The sequence below is a fragment of the Aquila chrysaetos genome, chromosome 9 (assembly GCF_900496995.4).
Source record: "Aquila chrysaetos chrysaetos chromosome 9, bAquChr1.4, whole genome shotgun sequence".
Classification (NCBI taxonomy): domain Eukaryota; kingdom Metazoa; phylum Chordata; class Aves; order Accipitriformes; family Accipitridae; genus Aquila; species Aquila chrysaetos.
This window is the reverse complement of record NC_044012.1, coordinates 40,277,359-40,293,500: the sequence shown is the minus strand read 5'-3', so window position 1 is coordinate 40,293,500 and position 16,142 is coordinate 40,277,359. Positions and strand designations below refer to the sequence as shown.

The window sequence follows — 16,142 nt, the reverse complement described above, 5'->3', positions numbered from 1 at the left end:
ATCTTCCAGGGCTCCAGGCAAACCTCCAAGCAGCTGTCTACCGGCTGCTGGATTTAATGCTTGTTTTTCCAAACTTGGCTTCAGTGGCAACTGCTGATTCAGCAGTTGAGCCAATGGCTGTGAGCTGCAAATACAGTAGGTACATAATAAAACTGTGAAGGAAGGTATGTAAGGCACTTAACGTTTTTAGGGTTTGGTTGGTTTTTTCTTTTTAAATTTTTTGTCTGTTGAAGAACTAGAGGAGTCCTCTTTGGTTGATTGTGGTATTAGCTGTAACTCATTATCTGGGTTCACATTCTCAAATGTCTTCCATGATTTGACCTCATAGGAAGAGTAAACAGTTGATATTAAGTGAAACCCTCAGTTACTTGAAGGGTGTGAGCAGGAGATAGAAGGGTGAAATCCTGGTAGAAAGTGAATTTTCATCCTAAATGATAAAGCTAAATGCGGTCAGGCTGATACCACCTGCTGGAAGGTACTTTCATGGGTATTTTTCCCCACCATCTCACAATCACCGGTACAAAGCAACAATATACCAGTTACAAATATCAGAACCCAGTCATCTGTACTTGATGCTATTTTAAACTCTTCCATGTGAGAGAAATGGTTAAAAATAAAAATACAGCCTTTTTATTCTTCTCTAAATGTTCTGTTCAGTTCTTCATGCTGAGAGAATCACAGACCCATCTATAAATATCTAACCCAGATCTACAATTGCTTGTTAAAAAGAGGGTGTTTGGTAGAAAATTGAATGAAATACAAAATGTCTTTTATTATATTTTTATTACAGACCAGATGTGGCCTCTCAATTTACCCTCTATCATTTGGAGATGTACATTCACCAAGAACATTGCATGTGTGCATATAAATATTTTGATGTTGTCATGGTATAATAAAGGGTAATTGATTAGAAAAATCCCTATGGGATTTTCCACTTAAGAGCACATTTCTGTTTTAGCACTATTGTCTTCAAACCAAACATGTATGAATGCATCTATTTTGATTGATCCCAAACAGAAAGCAACAGTAAACAGGCAAGGATTTGGCTTTTGGTCAACGAATAGCACTGGCAAGTTGAGTGAAACTTGCTTGTGCAGTTAAGGGTTCCAGTAAGCTGCGTATTAGATGTTACACCTCAACAGTCAAATGCTACTCCCTTCAAATTAAAACCTGCTCCGATATAGGAAAAAATGGTGACCTGCCTGACATTGAAGAGGGAGCAGGAATCCAGTCAGAGCATCACGATTCTCTCAAATTGCTGTTTACTATTTCCAGGCAAAGCAAGCAATGCAAAGTATTCACTTTCAATATGTATTTGTGTGTTTTCGATTTATCCATATACAAAGAACAACATGTAGAGTACTGAGCTAAAGAACTGTTTTTATATGCCATTTGACTTTGGCATTTAATACCTGTATATGCCATTTTGAGACATATATTTCTTTTTAAATTCCTATGGGAGCTTAGCTACATGTAGTGCAATCAAAGCATGCTGAAAGGCCCTAATTGAGAATTTCTGGATGCAGGACAAGGCGAGACTGAAGTAAAACGTAGACATATCGGCTGATTTATTTTTCAGATGAGTTGGGTTTTAGCTCCGCCATTAATCAACAGCAAGTTTCCATACTGTGGTGTTGAAATGACACCACCTAAACTTCTCAGAGAAAGACCTGTTCCATTACTCATGTACTGCATGCTTGTAATTCCTTCACTGACAAAATTTGATCTACAGTTAGGTGCCTCCCTCTAAACTGCAGGAAAGCAAGCGTTTTGTTATATCAATTGAAAATACCTAGAAGTGATGAAATCTGTAGAGAGCGTGTGAATGATGATCTTCCTACCCAGGATGATGGTAGTTGATGCTGTTATTTCTGCCAAAGTTGGTTAATGTGTGGAAGATGCTTTTTCTCACATATAAAGTACTACACTAAAGATACATGTAATGTGACAGTTTCTATAGTAACTACTTGTTCTTTATGGAGTAGCAGATTAAACCTGTACACCTTGTTATTGTTCTTTTATCCTATTATCTAGACTACTCGGTTACCACAGATACAATTTCTTATTCTATTCCCTTGCCGACATAACTATATCAGGGATTTATGCAATTGCAAGTAAAGAGTACATTTGCAAAACAAAACACTGTTAGAATTTTAAAATTGACCACTACCTGATCATATAAATGCACCAAAAGACACATGTGCATATATGTTGAAAGCTAAAATCTCACAATAAAACTGTAGAGATTATATTTTTTATTAAAGCAGGGCAAATTTATGATTTTAATATTATAATTTTGCTGGGAGAATGATGTAAGTTATGTATATGACATTTCTTTTTTAAATGTTAGTTTACCAGAACAACTTTGCCAGTCTAGATGTACTGGCAAACTCTTCTAGTGTGAACAAGACCTAAGATTCATTACTTATAGGAAAACTTCCCTCACATGGTATAGTGATCCATGGCTCTTATTTCTGTGCAAGAAAAATAATGTTGCCACATTGTGTTTTACACTAAAATATTTCATTATTATAATTCATCGATGCTACAGCTCTGCAGATAATATCAGTACTGGACGTAATATTATTTACAAGAATCAGACACTTTCTGCACTGTATTATGTTAGCCTTATTGGGGGAGAAAAACGCCTGCATTCCGTCTATGTCTGAAAGTCTCCATTGCTATCTCCTGAAGAAGTGTATCGGTAACAAATTATGTTTATAAGATTAGCAGTGTAGGGAGAAATCATAGCTATTTGATCAGGGCTGCAGATTCAACAATGCAACTAGTATTGTAGTATGGCCAAAAGGAAGAAGACGCTAGAAAAAATGTAAAATATAAATAGGGTAAACCCATTACTGAGATAAAAAGAAAATGATACTCATCATTACTTCAAAAAAGCTGTAGTAAGTTCCACACACAAATGCAACAGAGAGGAAAAGAGAAAGGCAGCACGGGGAAAGCAGCAGCAAATAAACGCACAGTACCGAGAGCAATTGAGTGATGGAAAAAGGGGAATGCAAACAGTAGATAAATTCCATGTAAGTAAACAAAGTGTTTTGTCTCCCGTTACGCTCGATCGCATCGTTCTAACGCGTGTGTGACTTGCTCCCTCTACTTCATCAGCTCCCCCAACACGCGCCCTGCGAAATGAATCACGAAAATCACAATCCCGACGGAGCCATGAACTGCACTACTGCAGAAAACATGGAACCGCTAACCAAACCCGAGCAGATCAACGCGGTTGTGCCGACAGCCGCAGCCTACATCGTACGAGGCAAGGGCGCGCGGCCGTGCGCGCCTATTATGTAAGGCAGGAGTGCCGTACAGCGTGCGAGACGAGGCCGAAAGCCCCGAACCCGCCCGTCCCCAGCCAGCTCCGGGGGAGGGGGGGGTCGCGGGGGCCGCAAGGGCCCGGAGCCGCCGCCGGAGCCGGGAGCCGCCCGCCCGCCCGCCGGCCGCGCCGCCGCTTCCCCGCCCGCGGTACCCCCCGCCGTTGGCTTGGAAACGGGCTGGCAGCCTCCGCCTCCTCCTCCAGAGCCAGCCCCGCGCTCCCCCTGCCCCGGCTTCCCGGCGAGATCGCCGAGCACCTCCCCGTCTCCCGCGGGGGGCCACCGGCCGAGCGTTGCCGTTATCGCCTCGGAAAAAAAAAAAAATCCCCCCTTTAAAAAAAAAAATTAAAAAATCGCGTTTTCTGGGGAGAAGATGAGAAAGGGCAGGTTTTTTCTCCTGCTTGGGCTGCGGGGCTAGTGTCTGCAGTCATGGTGTGGCTGCTCGCTGCAAATCATAGATGCTGATGTGAAAAAGGGCCAAAGCAGAGAGGAGACGCGTCAGTGGATGCGAGCGTTTGTACTGATGGATTGAGGAGGTGGAGGCTGCCTGCCTGCCTGCCTGCCTGGTGCTGAAGAGGTGAGTGAAATATTCTGCATTTCTTTCTCTCTTAAATCAGTTTAGCGATGAACATTTCCCTCTCCGTGTATTTCCAAAATAAAAAGGGACTCGTAAAGCAAGAAGAGAAAGATGTCGTTTTGAAACAGTAAGCTATGCTTTTGCCGGATGAAAGAAAAGATGAATGTCACCGTCAGGTAGAAATATTTCGCGGTGTGTAGAGAAGAAATAGTAAGGGGAGGCAGGCTGCTGATACAGTGAAAATGACCTTCTCAAGGGATACTGGCCTTCTATCAGCTGCCGCTTCAGCTTAATGCCTTTTTCACAAAATTAAGTCATCTCCCTTTCCTAGCCTGGATTATAACCCATTAATATCCAATACCTGACCCTTACTAAGATCCGTTGCGTTCTCTTAATGATTCAGAAAGGTAATCCATTAGATTCAGCCTGTTGGGAGAAGAACCTCCACGCTATGTAGCACCTCCTCCCAGGGAAATGCAGGCTGGCTAACGTTCCATCAGAAAAGACTCCTAGCTGCCGAATTTCTGTAATAAATCCTCCCTATAACAGTTGCATGTGCTCATTCTAAGGATGCGTGGCTCTGCAGAGCTCGGATGCTCTACCTCTTCGTGTGTGCCCGTGCATGTGAAGGAACGAGGAGGTTTTGTTATATTAATCGGCACCTGTGGACGGCTCCCATCTGCAGTTGTGAACCACAAATTTTTTGGTATCTTTGCATTTGCATTTTGGGCGAGTGATTCATACACAAAACCCCCAACCCTTCAATGTTAGCCGAGAGAGCTACAGACAAATATATGTCAGTTTAATTTCTGCTAAGAGTACTGATCTGATCTGGTTTTGGCTGTTTCACTGTAGACGCTGTTTAACGTGTGTTCTTGCGGTATTTATTCTGGAGGCTACTGACACATCTCGACAACGTTTTCCTTTGCAAGATTTGAGAAAAATTCACTAGTTTTCCCTTCAGCATTTCTTTATATCCATTTACTGTTACTCTTACACCCACAATCTGATTTTTATTGTGGCTCCGTATTTCGCGCCATTGTGGGTCACACCCTTCGGGTGGCCGTCAGAATTTCATCTACAAAGGTTGCAACAGCAGGTCAGGCAGAAAAACAAGGTACTGTGAACATCGACTTGTGGATCATGAAGAAGTAAAAATGAGCGTGTATTTTGTACTTTCTTACGGGAAATTGTTTCTGACTTTATGGATATAGATATTTAAAGTCTGAGCTGATGGCTTAGGTGCTGTTATAGGCAGAAATAGTCACTTTTCTTCAACAGGGCATAGAATGGCTAGCTGAAGAGATACAGCTCTGCAGAACAGAGGGCTTTTTGCCATTAACTTGGCTGTCTCCATCAAATCATTTGGTTGGAAGCTATCATGCAAAAAGCACAGATCCCTGCCCTTGGATAGAGGACATGATCACAGGATAGGCCTATGTGTACAGAAGAATGAAGTTCCAGTCTTCAAGAAGCCAGTGATGGCTACAATCAAAAGAAAACATCCTAGTTATATGGCATATTTAGGAGAAAATCTCATGATCTCCCATTACCAAAGCACTGACTTGCATTTTCAAAGAAGAATCCCACTTCTGTGTGCATATGCATGCTTGTAAGGAAAGAAAAGCAGTGTAAATTCTGGGTAGGGCCATGAAGATTTCATTCTGACAAAAGGCCTTACAGAGATGAATAAACTCCATGTGCTACGTAAAGAATGCTACACCTCCGTCTGAGGATTATGTGCTTGTCACTTCATTGACCACTGATGAACAGAGTTGAATGACTCTTCTGGAGGTATTACCCTGAATTTAGTAAGCCTCCAGTACAGCTCAGTGTTTCAGCTACAGGCCTTGGCTTTGAATTTAACTATGATAATCTAAAAATAACCAGCCAGGTAGTTCTAAGGACTGAAGTGAAAGTGTTCTGGTTGTCTCAGTTCAGATTACATACTGATGGAATAAGGTACATTAAATTTTAAGAAAACTAGACAGAACCAGGAAACAGAAATGTGTCCCTTCTTTTTAAGGAATCTACCTGCTAAGTGGTGGGGAAGGGGATAAGTAGAGGGATAAGGATAACAGAAAATTCAGTAGACAATAAAAGCTTAAATCCTTAAATGGTGAAGTCAGCTCTTCCTCTCCAGCTTAAGCAGATAAGGATTTTGACAGCAGATAGAGTCTTGGCTGATATGCAGTGGTGAGGCAATATAAGGGAAGGATGTCTTTTTCTCTCTCCCCCTCCACGAATTAAAGACAAATACTCCCAATTCCTTTGGGTTAAATCACAGTAATTCCCCTTATTTCAGAAGAGATTGTCCAGATTTATGTAACTGAAAATGAGAGTTGAATCTGATTATTTCTGTGTAAAGTTTTGGTCCTGCTTTCACAGGAGCCACTGGAAGTTTTGTCACTAATTTCAGTGGGAGAGAGCCAAGGCCCAAGATGAGCGTGCATAGTTTCACTGATCAGGTTCTCCCATGCCCTCTAGGAACAACAATGTTGAACAGTTTTATGAGGTCACAGTCTCAATGACAAATTCAGTAACTCTACTTGCATCACAAACTCTGATTTGTAAATTATCAGTGATTTTAATCATATTATTTTTACTGAGAAAATTGTAGTGTTATTCCGACAAATGCTGTTAAGGCTGACGTTACGCACCTTCAGCAGTAACAGCTTACTACGCAAAAAATTAACTATTTCATTTTATCTAGGAGAACTTTTAAATGAAAGCCCTTCAAAATGAAAATACTGGCATACTTAAATACAATTGTATTATTTATACTTGGTGAGAAAAATTGTCCTATTTTTATTAAAAAAGAGGGCTAAGTTTTGTTCCTTGTGATCCCCAAAGTATCCAGAATAAATCCACATCAACTAATAGTTACAACAGATTCCCTTCAGTCTACTTGAGAGGAGAATTTGACTTACACTTTGTATGTTATATTCAAAGTTCACATTTTTATTAAACTTTCCAGAATCCAAGAGTGGTGATTAAGAATTCCAAATTTCAACTACCATATTGACGAAAGAATAATCACAAAAGGGAAAAACTAGACTGATCTGAAAGAACTAAAATTGACCCTTTTCTCAAAGTCCCCTGGCAATTTAAGGTATGTGGAATATACAACGTGACAGAGAAGGGCTAAATTCAGCTTTTATTTGTTCTGTTATTAAATCTGGACTTGATACAGATTAGCAATTTAAGTTTTTCTAGCTTCATGCCAGTGTAATCAAGGACAGAATTTAACCCTTGAAATGAAAGCTACAGAGAAAATACTCTTTTCTTTCAACTGTTGCTTTTCACTAACACTGAAGGGCATTGGTGAAGTAGGATGGAAGGAACAGATTATTGATTTGGGCCATCATTTCTGTTACCTGGACTTCAAACATTTGTTACTATTAAACATATTTAAAATCACAGCTAACAAAACACATGGCAAGATTTCAGAAGGCAACAGCTTTCCATGTGTTTTTTAACTTTTGTAGCTCAGAGTGTTATCTATGGTTCAGCAGAAACTCAGCTCTCCCCAGAATCCCATTTTATTATTTAGTATTGGACATCCAACGTATCATCAGAGAACACAGTTTTACCCAACAAATCCTATTTTCCTCTGCCCTTGTTTTTCTTTAAGCCCCTTATACCAGAGGGCTGTTTCTCCTCTGGATTGCTAAGTCATCACATCAAAAAGACATGTGTGATAACATTTCCAGACAATTCTATGTTACAAAAATCACTCATGAAATTACCAGTGATCATGTTGGCCAATAGAAAAACATAAAGAGGCAAATCTGAAAAACTAAATTCTAATTCTAAGTATTCATTTTGCCCACATACATGAATGATAATGACCAGAAAGCAAATAATAATTTCTTAGGAACTACTACTTGTTAATCTGATATTTTCACAGTACATTTATTAAATAGTAATTCCCTGGACTTGGCAGTTGGGAGGAATTATTGCCATCGCTTTTAGATACCTATAACATGGACACGTACGTATGGAGTAGTTGTTAAGGCTTCTCTTATAGTTGATGGAGAGAAAAAGAGATTCCTACAGTGCAATTAATCAGACCAGTTTTTGACCACTCTCTTTGTCTGAGATGAACGGACCTCTGGAAATGACTATTTCTCTCCACTGCCTACAAAGGAAGCACTGAGTGACTAGCTCAGAGGTAGCCACCTACGTGCATATGATAAATCTGGACAGATGACTCTCACTCTTACTGTCTATACTGTAATGTTTAACCAATCTTAACTAGCTAATTATGAAGATATTTTCATGGTTCACCACAAATATTTGTAAGTAATAATACAGATGCTACTCCCTACCTACCAACCCTGTTTTCTTTGATAGTAACTAGGCTAGCATGCCGGTTTCTTCCTCTAACTGTACCTTAACAATGCTATTATATTGTGGAGGAAAGAATTCACTAAAATGGTGCAAGTGATCCAAATGTTTTATCCAGTTTTTCCTAGTACTCCAGGCAGTATTCTAGCATACATTCCCAGTGTGTTTCTACCCTTATTTTGTGTGCCTGCTTTCTGTGTTTTCAAACCTTACCGAGACAATGTGAAATAACTACCGTTATCTTCACAAAACGCATCAATGCAAATACAATTAGACAGCATGTCAAGTGTTGATGCACAAATACAGTTGACACAGTTGTATTGTGGAAGGAAAAAACACAATTCAACTGAATTGTAATCAATTCAGATGAGAGTGTCATGGCATAGTAACAAAAACACAGCTGGATGTTTAGCTCGGGGTGGGGGCTTGCTGTTTAGATGGGGTATGCACCTGGTTATTATACTTCTTCCTTTAAAAGAGAAATATATCTATGATTCAAAAGGATACTTACGTATTATCTAAGGGAACACCTTTCTGAAAATAATACAATTTGAGTTATTATGTAGGGGTTTTTTTAAATAAAAAGTTTCTTCTCTGGATATTTACCAGCCCAAGTCATATAATCTAAATATTTGGAATGTATTAACAAAATATGATTTCATTTGGATATGTAATATCCATTTATACATACATGTGAATTAGAGTGGGGTTTTTTCAGTTTGGATGTCTTAGGAGGAAAGAAAGTCTAGGATATTAGCTGTTGACTTCCCTAGTGTTTATGCTATGGGAGAGGGTTCAAACCAATACTACATAAAAGTTTTTTCTGTATCATTTAAAGCATGAAAATCCATCAGTAAATTAATGCATATTATGCTAACCAGATCCATTCCAAACTAAAATATACCAGAATAAACACTGTTGCACTGGAGCATCTCTGTACTGCTGCTGAGTTGATAGTGTCCCACAAAATACCTTTGTTGCAACTGGGTCTTGGCAGGAAGGTTTTCTCTCGAGATGCCTTTCTGTGCCTGGGCTTTTACATTTGGCAGAGTCAGGATGCTATAATAGAAGCCATTTTGTAACGGGCAGATATTTATATATTCTTACAATTGCTAAGAACTTATTGAGCTTTCATTTTGTATTGCTCAGTGATGGTAGAATCTCACCTTAATCAGTCATTTCAGAGACATGTTTTTAACCTCTTTTTCAATCCATTTATGCCCATGAGCAGATACATTTACCTTAATTTGTAATTCAGTGACATTTATGTTGGTATTTGAAATTCTAAGGTTAGCCTACTTCAAATTTGAACAATTGTTCTATTATCATATTGTTTCTGTACCCTGACTAGATGTGCCTAAGTCCTCTGATTATGTTTCCTGCTGTGAATGTTCCCAAAAGTAAATCTGAACTTTGCCTCATGACTGTGATTACATAGGTGTGTCAAGTTTGCTTTGCAAGCGTGCTCACAAAAAGAAATAGAATACTGAAGACATTATTTTTTTTAAGCTACAGGAACAAATTCTTGGCTACTAATTTCAACAATGTATTAAGTCAAGGGATTAGCGATTGTCATTTTAAACGTGGCAAGATTTTAGGCTGACGTGTACATCAGTGCATCTTATGATATCAGTACAATATTCTTTGATATCACAGGTCAAGTAAATATATAGTGGTCTAAACAAATGAAAGTATCAGGTATCAACATCAACAAGAGGTAGGAATCAGTGACTTTTAACACTGCAGATTACAATTCTCCATTTTCCCCAAGAGGACTGATTGTACACTGTAGGCTTGAACAGTGCAATTCTATGTAACAGAAGTTAAAACACTGATAAAGAAATAACCTACCACAAAGAACTGAATTACTGGTTTGGTTATAGTCCTGTTCTCTGCCAGCGCAAGCAGGTTATCAACTAAAATTAAATGTTTACAGAGGATATCACCCTGGTCTGTGATGAGAGAAGCCTCTCTCCTTGTTGTGTTGTTGGCCTAGCAACTCTACCTTTTTTCCCACTTTTGCAGTCAAGGAAACCGAGAACAGCCAGTGATATTGTGGCCTCTTGGGATCATACCTGGAAACTGTTCTAATTCATGCTGAGATTTAGGCAGCTCCAACCTGGCTCTACAACGAAGGCTGGATCACAAAAAACCATTTCTCCCTAGTCAGATCTTAAACTTCAGATCCCCTATTCAGATCAAGACTAGGAGTGTCCAAGTTTCTCTGTATTTTTGACTAATTCATGGTGTTGAACAGTATCATGTTCTGATACTGGAAAGCAATGAACCTTAAGGAGAAAATACTGCAATATCCTAATTTGGAAGTCATTTAGGCATGGTAATTTTTGTAAGAACTGATCTGAAAGAAAAAGGTGATGCCTATTATAGCAAAAGTATGCTTTAAAGGGAAAGTTGGGCACACAGTCACATGGAACTCTGGGAGTACCCTTAAGTACTGTGGACTTAATTAACAAATGATGGGAGAACTTCTCAGTGAGCAGGACAATTACCTTCCTTCTTACTTCTCTGAGTAGGTCTACTAATAATATTATCTTTCTTTGAGAGGATTTCAGCCAAGTGAAATTCAAGTGAGTACAAAGACAGTAAGGTGCTTTCTCATGATCCTGTAATCTACATTGCTTCTATACTTTTCCACCAGTCTTTCATAAGAATCAAATGGAAAAGGCTAGCCAAATAGAAGTTTATAGTACTCCACAAAAAAGGACCTATAAGATAGACAAGGAATTAACAATTACCCAGTATCACCTACAGGACTTCCTTTCAAGTACAGGAAAAAACCTTGCTCAAGAAAATATCTGTATTTAGATGTTTAAAAAGTAATTTCAGTTGGTATTATCAGGGCAGTGGCCAATTGAAAAAGGCAAGAGTTCTTGTTCCTTTCCATTAATGGGAAAGCACAGGTCATTGTCCATGAAAACCAACAGAGTTCCCATTCCATACCCAGCCTGTAAGTCTGAGCTAAAGAGTTTTTATTAGGCTAGAGATGCCTCCCTACATTATTCTGACTAGGATTACCCAAACAAGCTGACTGGAGACAAGTGATAAATTTGGTTGTCAGAATCAAGAAAGACTAAATTTGATTAAAATCCAGAAAAGTCCTGCTGATGGTAGGACTTGTTATTCCTCACTGAAAATAACTTGGGAGTGAAAGAATTGAGACCCTTTCCTCCTTCTTGATGTAAAATTATTATTGGTAACATTGTCTTTTGATCACAACTAATAAAAATAGTATTAAAAGTGTACCACCTTCTACGGGCAGCAAAATATTATAGAATAACACTAGGCAAATATCTTAATTATTTCAAAAAGTATTTTTTAAAATAAAGTTTGAACTTGCTTTGTCTATGTTTGCATTTGGTTTCTACATGTCAGAGTAAATGATATATGGAATGTGCACAGTCCCCAGAAATTAACCTGGTTTCATCTACTTTGTGATGAAACATGAAAATATTAGCAGAGAGAATTTTGAAGGTAGTACTGTCTTGATAAAATACAGTATTTAGGTATCTTCATACAGTATCTTATTCTTGGTGTTGCATTTCTCCAAATATGGGTAGTCTGTGATTAATCAAAGCTTATCTATACGACTGTAACTTTGGAGTTTGGATACTTTATGTTTTCAAGATTTATCTATCAAGAATTTTTCACAGACCTCATCAAAAGCTTACATAAACAAGTCAATTCAAGAAAATAATAAAGTGCTTGTAAACATTTTTTTAAAGGAGGCCAGATGGAATGCTGTCAATCTATGCAGCACTGTTCTTATTCAGCTATGAGATATGATATGCAAATGGAATTTTTCTTAGACATGTTTATTGTCTGTCTTTTCTTACGTTGTGAAGAAGATTTGTATTTGGTGGAGTTACATTAAAAGCATATCAATCTCATTGTTTACTTGGTGTCTGCATCTGTTTTGTTGGAATCATCAGTTATAGAGTCCATATTTTCTAGGATGTAATTTAAAATGATATATTTTTTCAGAGTTATCTAGTTATACAATCCATATGAAATACTATTTTTCACTACAAATGATTTCTTCAACTTGTATTAGGACTGGTCAGAGACAAGTGGAGATCAACAGAATATAAACAGTAGTAGGTCAAGATTAAAAGATTTAAGAAAATAATGCAGGCATGCAAAAGTTCTAGGATTTGGCTCTTCCTTTTATAAAAGCCTTTAAAAATTTCACCCTTATGGATAAGCTCCCTCCTGCAACCAACAGAAAAGATGGGAAAGGACAGTTAAAATTATTTTTGTACAGGCCACCCATTTACACCACTTCACGGCAGACACGAGAACCTGAAATACAAGAGAAAATTGTACCTCATTCTTAAGAGCTGGGAAAAAAAAAGGTCTCAGAATAGTCAAGAAGATGCAATCAGTATTATGATGACAATCTACTGTCTTGTTCTGCTATTTCTATGCCATCCCTGTGTCTCTAAAAGAGCAAAAATACTTAAAACTTTTACTGGATGTTTCCCTAATGCACGGAGTCTTCAGCAGGCAAAGAGATGACACAAACTGCCTTTTCCTCCTGAAGTATTTGGTGCAAAATATACTTGGGAGAAGGAGACTTCTAGTAAGCGTGTATGTCAGTGGCGTTGCATCTTAATGAGATTGCTACCAGCTGGAAAAAATTGAAACAAAATTCGAATTGCTTTAAGGTGGGTTGGGCTGAAAGCAAAGTCATCTGTGAGCTTTTTAACTATTGCCTTCACGTGTGCTTTTGGTAGAGATGGGAGACACCTTACCAGGCATTTTGCTAGAGTTGTGAGGCAAGAAATTTTATGTGCCTTGTTTTCTGGAATGTCTGTAGCTTTTTAGGTTGATATTAGATAATGAGTTATTCTCTTATTACTGGGATGCATCCTGTGGGGAATTTTTCAGCCTTGCAACAAGATGCAAAAACTGTTTAAATGGCATTAGGAGGCAGGACCCTTGTCATCTTAGTTGCAATACTGACTCCAATACCTCAATTTAAAAGTCTTGAGGTGTGCTGTAAATGAACCAAAACATAACAAAACCTATGCTTTTAAGCACAATTATCCTGAAAGGCTACAAGTAGTTATCAGGCAAGAAATGGTATGATATTTAACCAGTGGTACCTGAGAACAGATCACTGAAAATGCAGAACCCCCCACCTCACCTCTGCTAGCTGTATAATCTGAGTGGTCTCAGAGATGTCCTCATACTCTTTTAACAAAGTTTTCTAGATAAATTATTGTTCTGCTATGCATTGTGGATATTGGCCCCCACTTGGTAAATCTGCTTTGTGAGTTTAGGGTGAATTTGGAAGCTGGAAGCCATACAGCTGCCATAGCTTTTGCACTGTTTTGACCTAATATGCCTTGCTGAGAAATTTGTGTATGACCTTTCCACTGAGGTATGGCTGCATTCTGAGTAACCTCCACCATATATATTAATTCTTATCCCAGATCTGTGCCTGTTTCTCATAATTCTTTTTACAACAGTATCAAAAGCAGATTTTTAGTGAGCAAAAAGAAATATAATGGTAAGTCATCAGCTTTTTTCTTGCGTAGCTCGTGTGTGTGAAATGCAGACTGCTAAGCAGAATATTTAGGAATCCGTGGCTTCTTATCAGTGGTAAAATTTCAGCTTTACGTGCCATCTTAATAGTAGGATACAGTGTTACCATAAGTAATTTTTTCTGGTAATATGAGAAATGAATAACTAAGGATCCATTGCTGAATAATGAATAAACTAAAGGCTCAATTAGCACCTTTCAGCTTTAAGATAAATTTAGTGCCACAGCTATTTGAGGCAAGAAGAGATGTCACTGAGAGTAAAAAGAACAAAAGAGCAACCATTTGAAATGCTGCTGTTAAACCTGTACTGTGTGGTTATTGTCATACATTTGTCTGGTTTGTGAAACTCTCACTTAAGCTATTAGGACTGCCTCATGCAGAAAAACCTGCAAAATTTGTTCTTATTACTATTAACAGTAGCAGCAGATCATGTATGTAGCATCATAAATCAACCTATCAGTTCTCAATATTTGATTCAAGAGCCTACTTCAAACAAAATGAATGAAATGATAAGGGTCATGAAATGGTGAGCTAACTAATTAGGTACCTTAAGGAAGAGAAGGACAAAAGGGAAACTTTTCTGACCTCAGCACAGGAGAACTTGTACAATATGAGAGACAGAATTTAAGGTCTAAAGAACAAGTAAAAATGCTGTCACAGGTTTTAGTAAAAATATAGAAATAGTGGTTGCATGGCTAGGGAGTTTGCAGGTCTATAGGGAATAAAAAAATTGTAATTGAGGGAAAAAAATCTGAACGCTGAAAATGTCCTTACATATAATGCAAACTTGAATAGGAGTAATAATTACCCACCTCCCCCTTGCCCTCTACGTGCACACGTATACACACAAAGGTACTAGCAGTGTTGATAGAACACCAAAAGAATTGTCAGTATGTGTTATAAAATTTGGAGCTACAACTGCTAATACTAGTAGTAGTACTACAGCTACCAATGCACAGCTGAAAAATAACAAAAGATCAAGAAAAAACATAATTGGATTTTGGTTTATCTCTAATAACAAAAATAAATCCATCTATCATTTATATGTTTCAGGTTTGGGGAAAATAACTATTTACAAACTTGCTTGAGGCTGAAAAATAACAACTTTGCCCAGCCAATCTAAATCATGGTACTCCTATGTTATTGTAAATACCTAGATTGAAAATCCATGCAAGTTTCCTCAAAAGATGGACTTATATTTAGCCGCTCATTTTGTTACCTATGCATTTTTAAAGTAATGAATATTAACCAATATATAATACCTACTCTTTTATTATTGTTATAGACAAAAATCTATTCTTGGAATGATATGAAAGCAATCCACAATACTGACAAAATCTGTATATCCCTATGAATATGTGAAGCCATCCTGACCAGGTTTTGTCATAGTATGACTCAAAATCTATGTGGTCAAATTTGGCTTCTGTTCTTATAAGGTTGACTAGACCTATGAACAAATATACATAGTGAATACCAACAGAAGCCACCTTGGAACATGTGCATATAGGGAAGAAATTAATCCTAAAACACAATGATACTGGTCATGCTTCAGTATCTAATGGTAATACAGTAATGATGAGATCATATAAGAATGGGGAGCTGAAAGTCAGACTATTCAATTTCATATCTATGCTTACAAAAGTTTTCAGCTGTAGATATTCATATGTAAGAAGAGTATAAATTGTGCACTAAATACTAAATTTTAATCTGTAAAATGGTCTGTTGCTGGCAGTTAGGTATCCCCCTTGCGAAGTTTTTAAACACATTATGTTTACTTTCATCCTGTTCAAAACCAGATACAGGTTCATTTCAAAACCTACTGAAGTCAACTAAAAGACTTGCTTTTATGGTAAGTGGATCACAACCATAGCACTTTACAGGGTTTGGGTGTTTTTATTCTTATTTTTCCCTTAAACAATGACAGCGATAGTTATTCTGCTGAGGAAGAACTATGAATATTCTCACCCCAAAGTGTCGCTTATCATAGGCTGCCATTTCACCACAACTGCTTAAGTGGAGTTCCTTTAGCTCATGTTGCAATCTCATTTAGTGCCAGGTAGAAATATCCTTGATCTCAGGAGAAAAAACAAGTTTGAATAAGAGGAAAAACCTAATGTTATTTAAGAAACTTAATCTCTCCAGAGCATGAGTGGTGAAAAACACACTGAGAATATTGCTAGAGATGCTTACACTGCTGCACTAGCTGCATTCTCCAAATAAATTAGGCCTTCAATCTCTTCAGATAGTTAAACTTGCACCTTCTCTCAGTTCATCCGCAACTAACTTGCTTATTAAGAGACATTTTTAAAGTCTGAT

General features: G+C 37.9%; 2 protein-coding genes across 4 annotated transcripts in view; one reads left to right on the top strand and one right to left on the bottom strand.

Moving 5' to 3' along the window:
• The window catches only part of RSPH14 (radial spoke head 14 homolog), a 105,021-nt gene that overhangs the window by 15,025 nt on the left and 73,854 nt on the right, over nt 1-16,142 (bottom strand). The window lies entirely within an intron of this gene.
• Nucleotides 3,375-16,142, top strand: part of GNAZ (G protein subunit alpha z) — a 75,445-nt gene continuing 62,677 nt past the window's right edge. Inside the window, exons 1-2 of one of the 2 annotated variants that reach the window (XM_030026117.2) lie at nt 3,375-3,909; nt 6,887-7,021. The gene's annotated coding sequence lies outside the window, so the exon portion shown is untranslated. The remainder of the gene's footprint in view (nt 3,910-6,886; nt 7,022-16,142) is intronic. The other variant, XM_030026116.2, reaches the window with a different exon arrangement.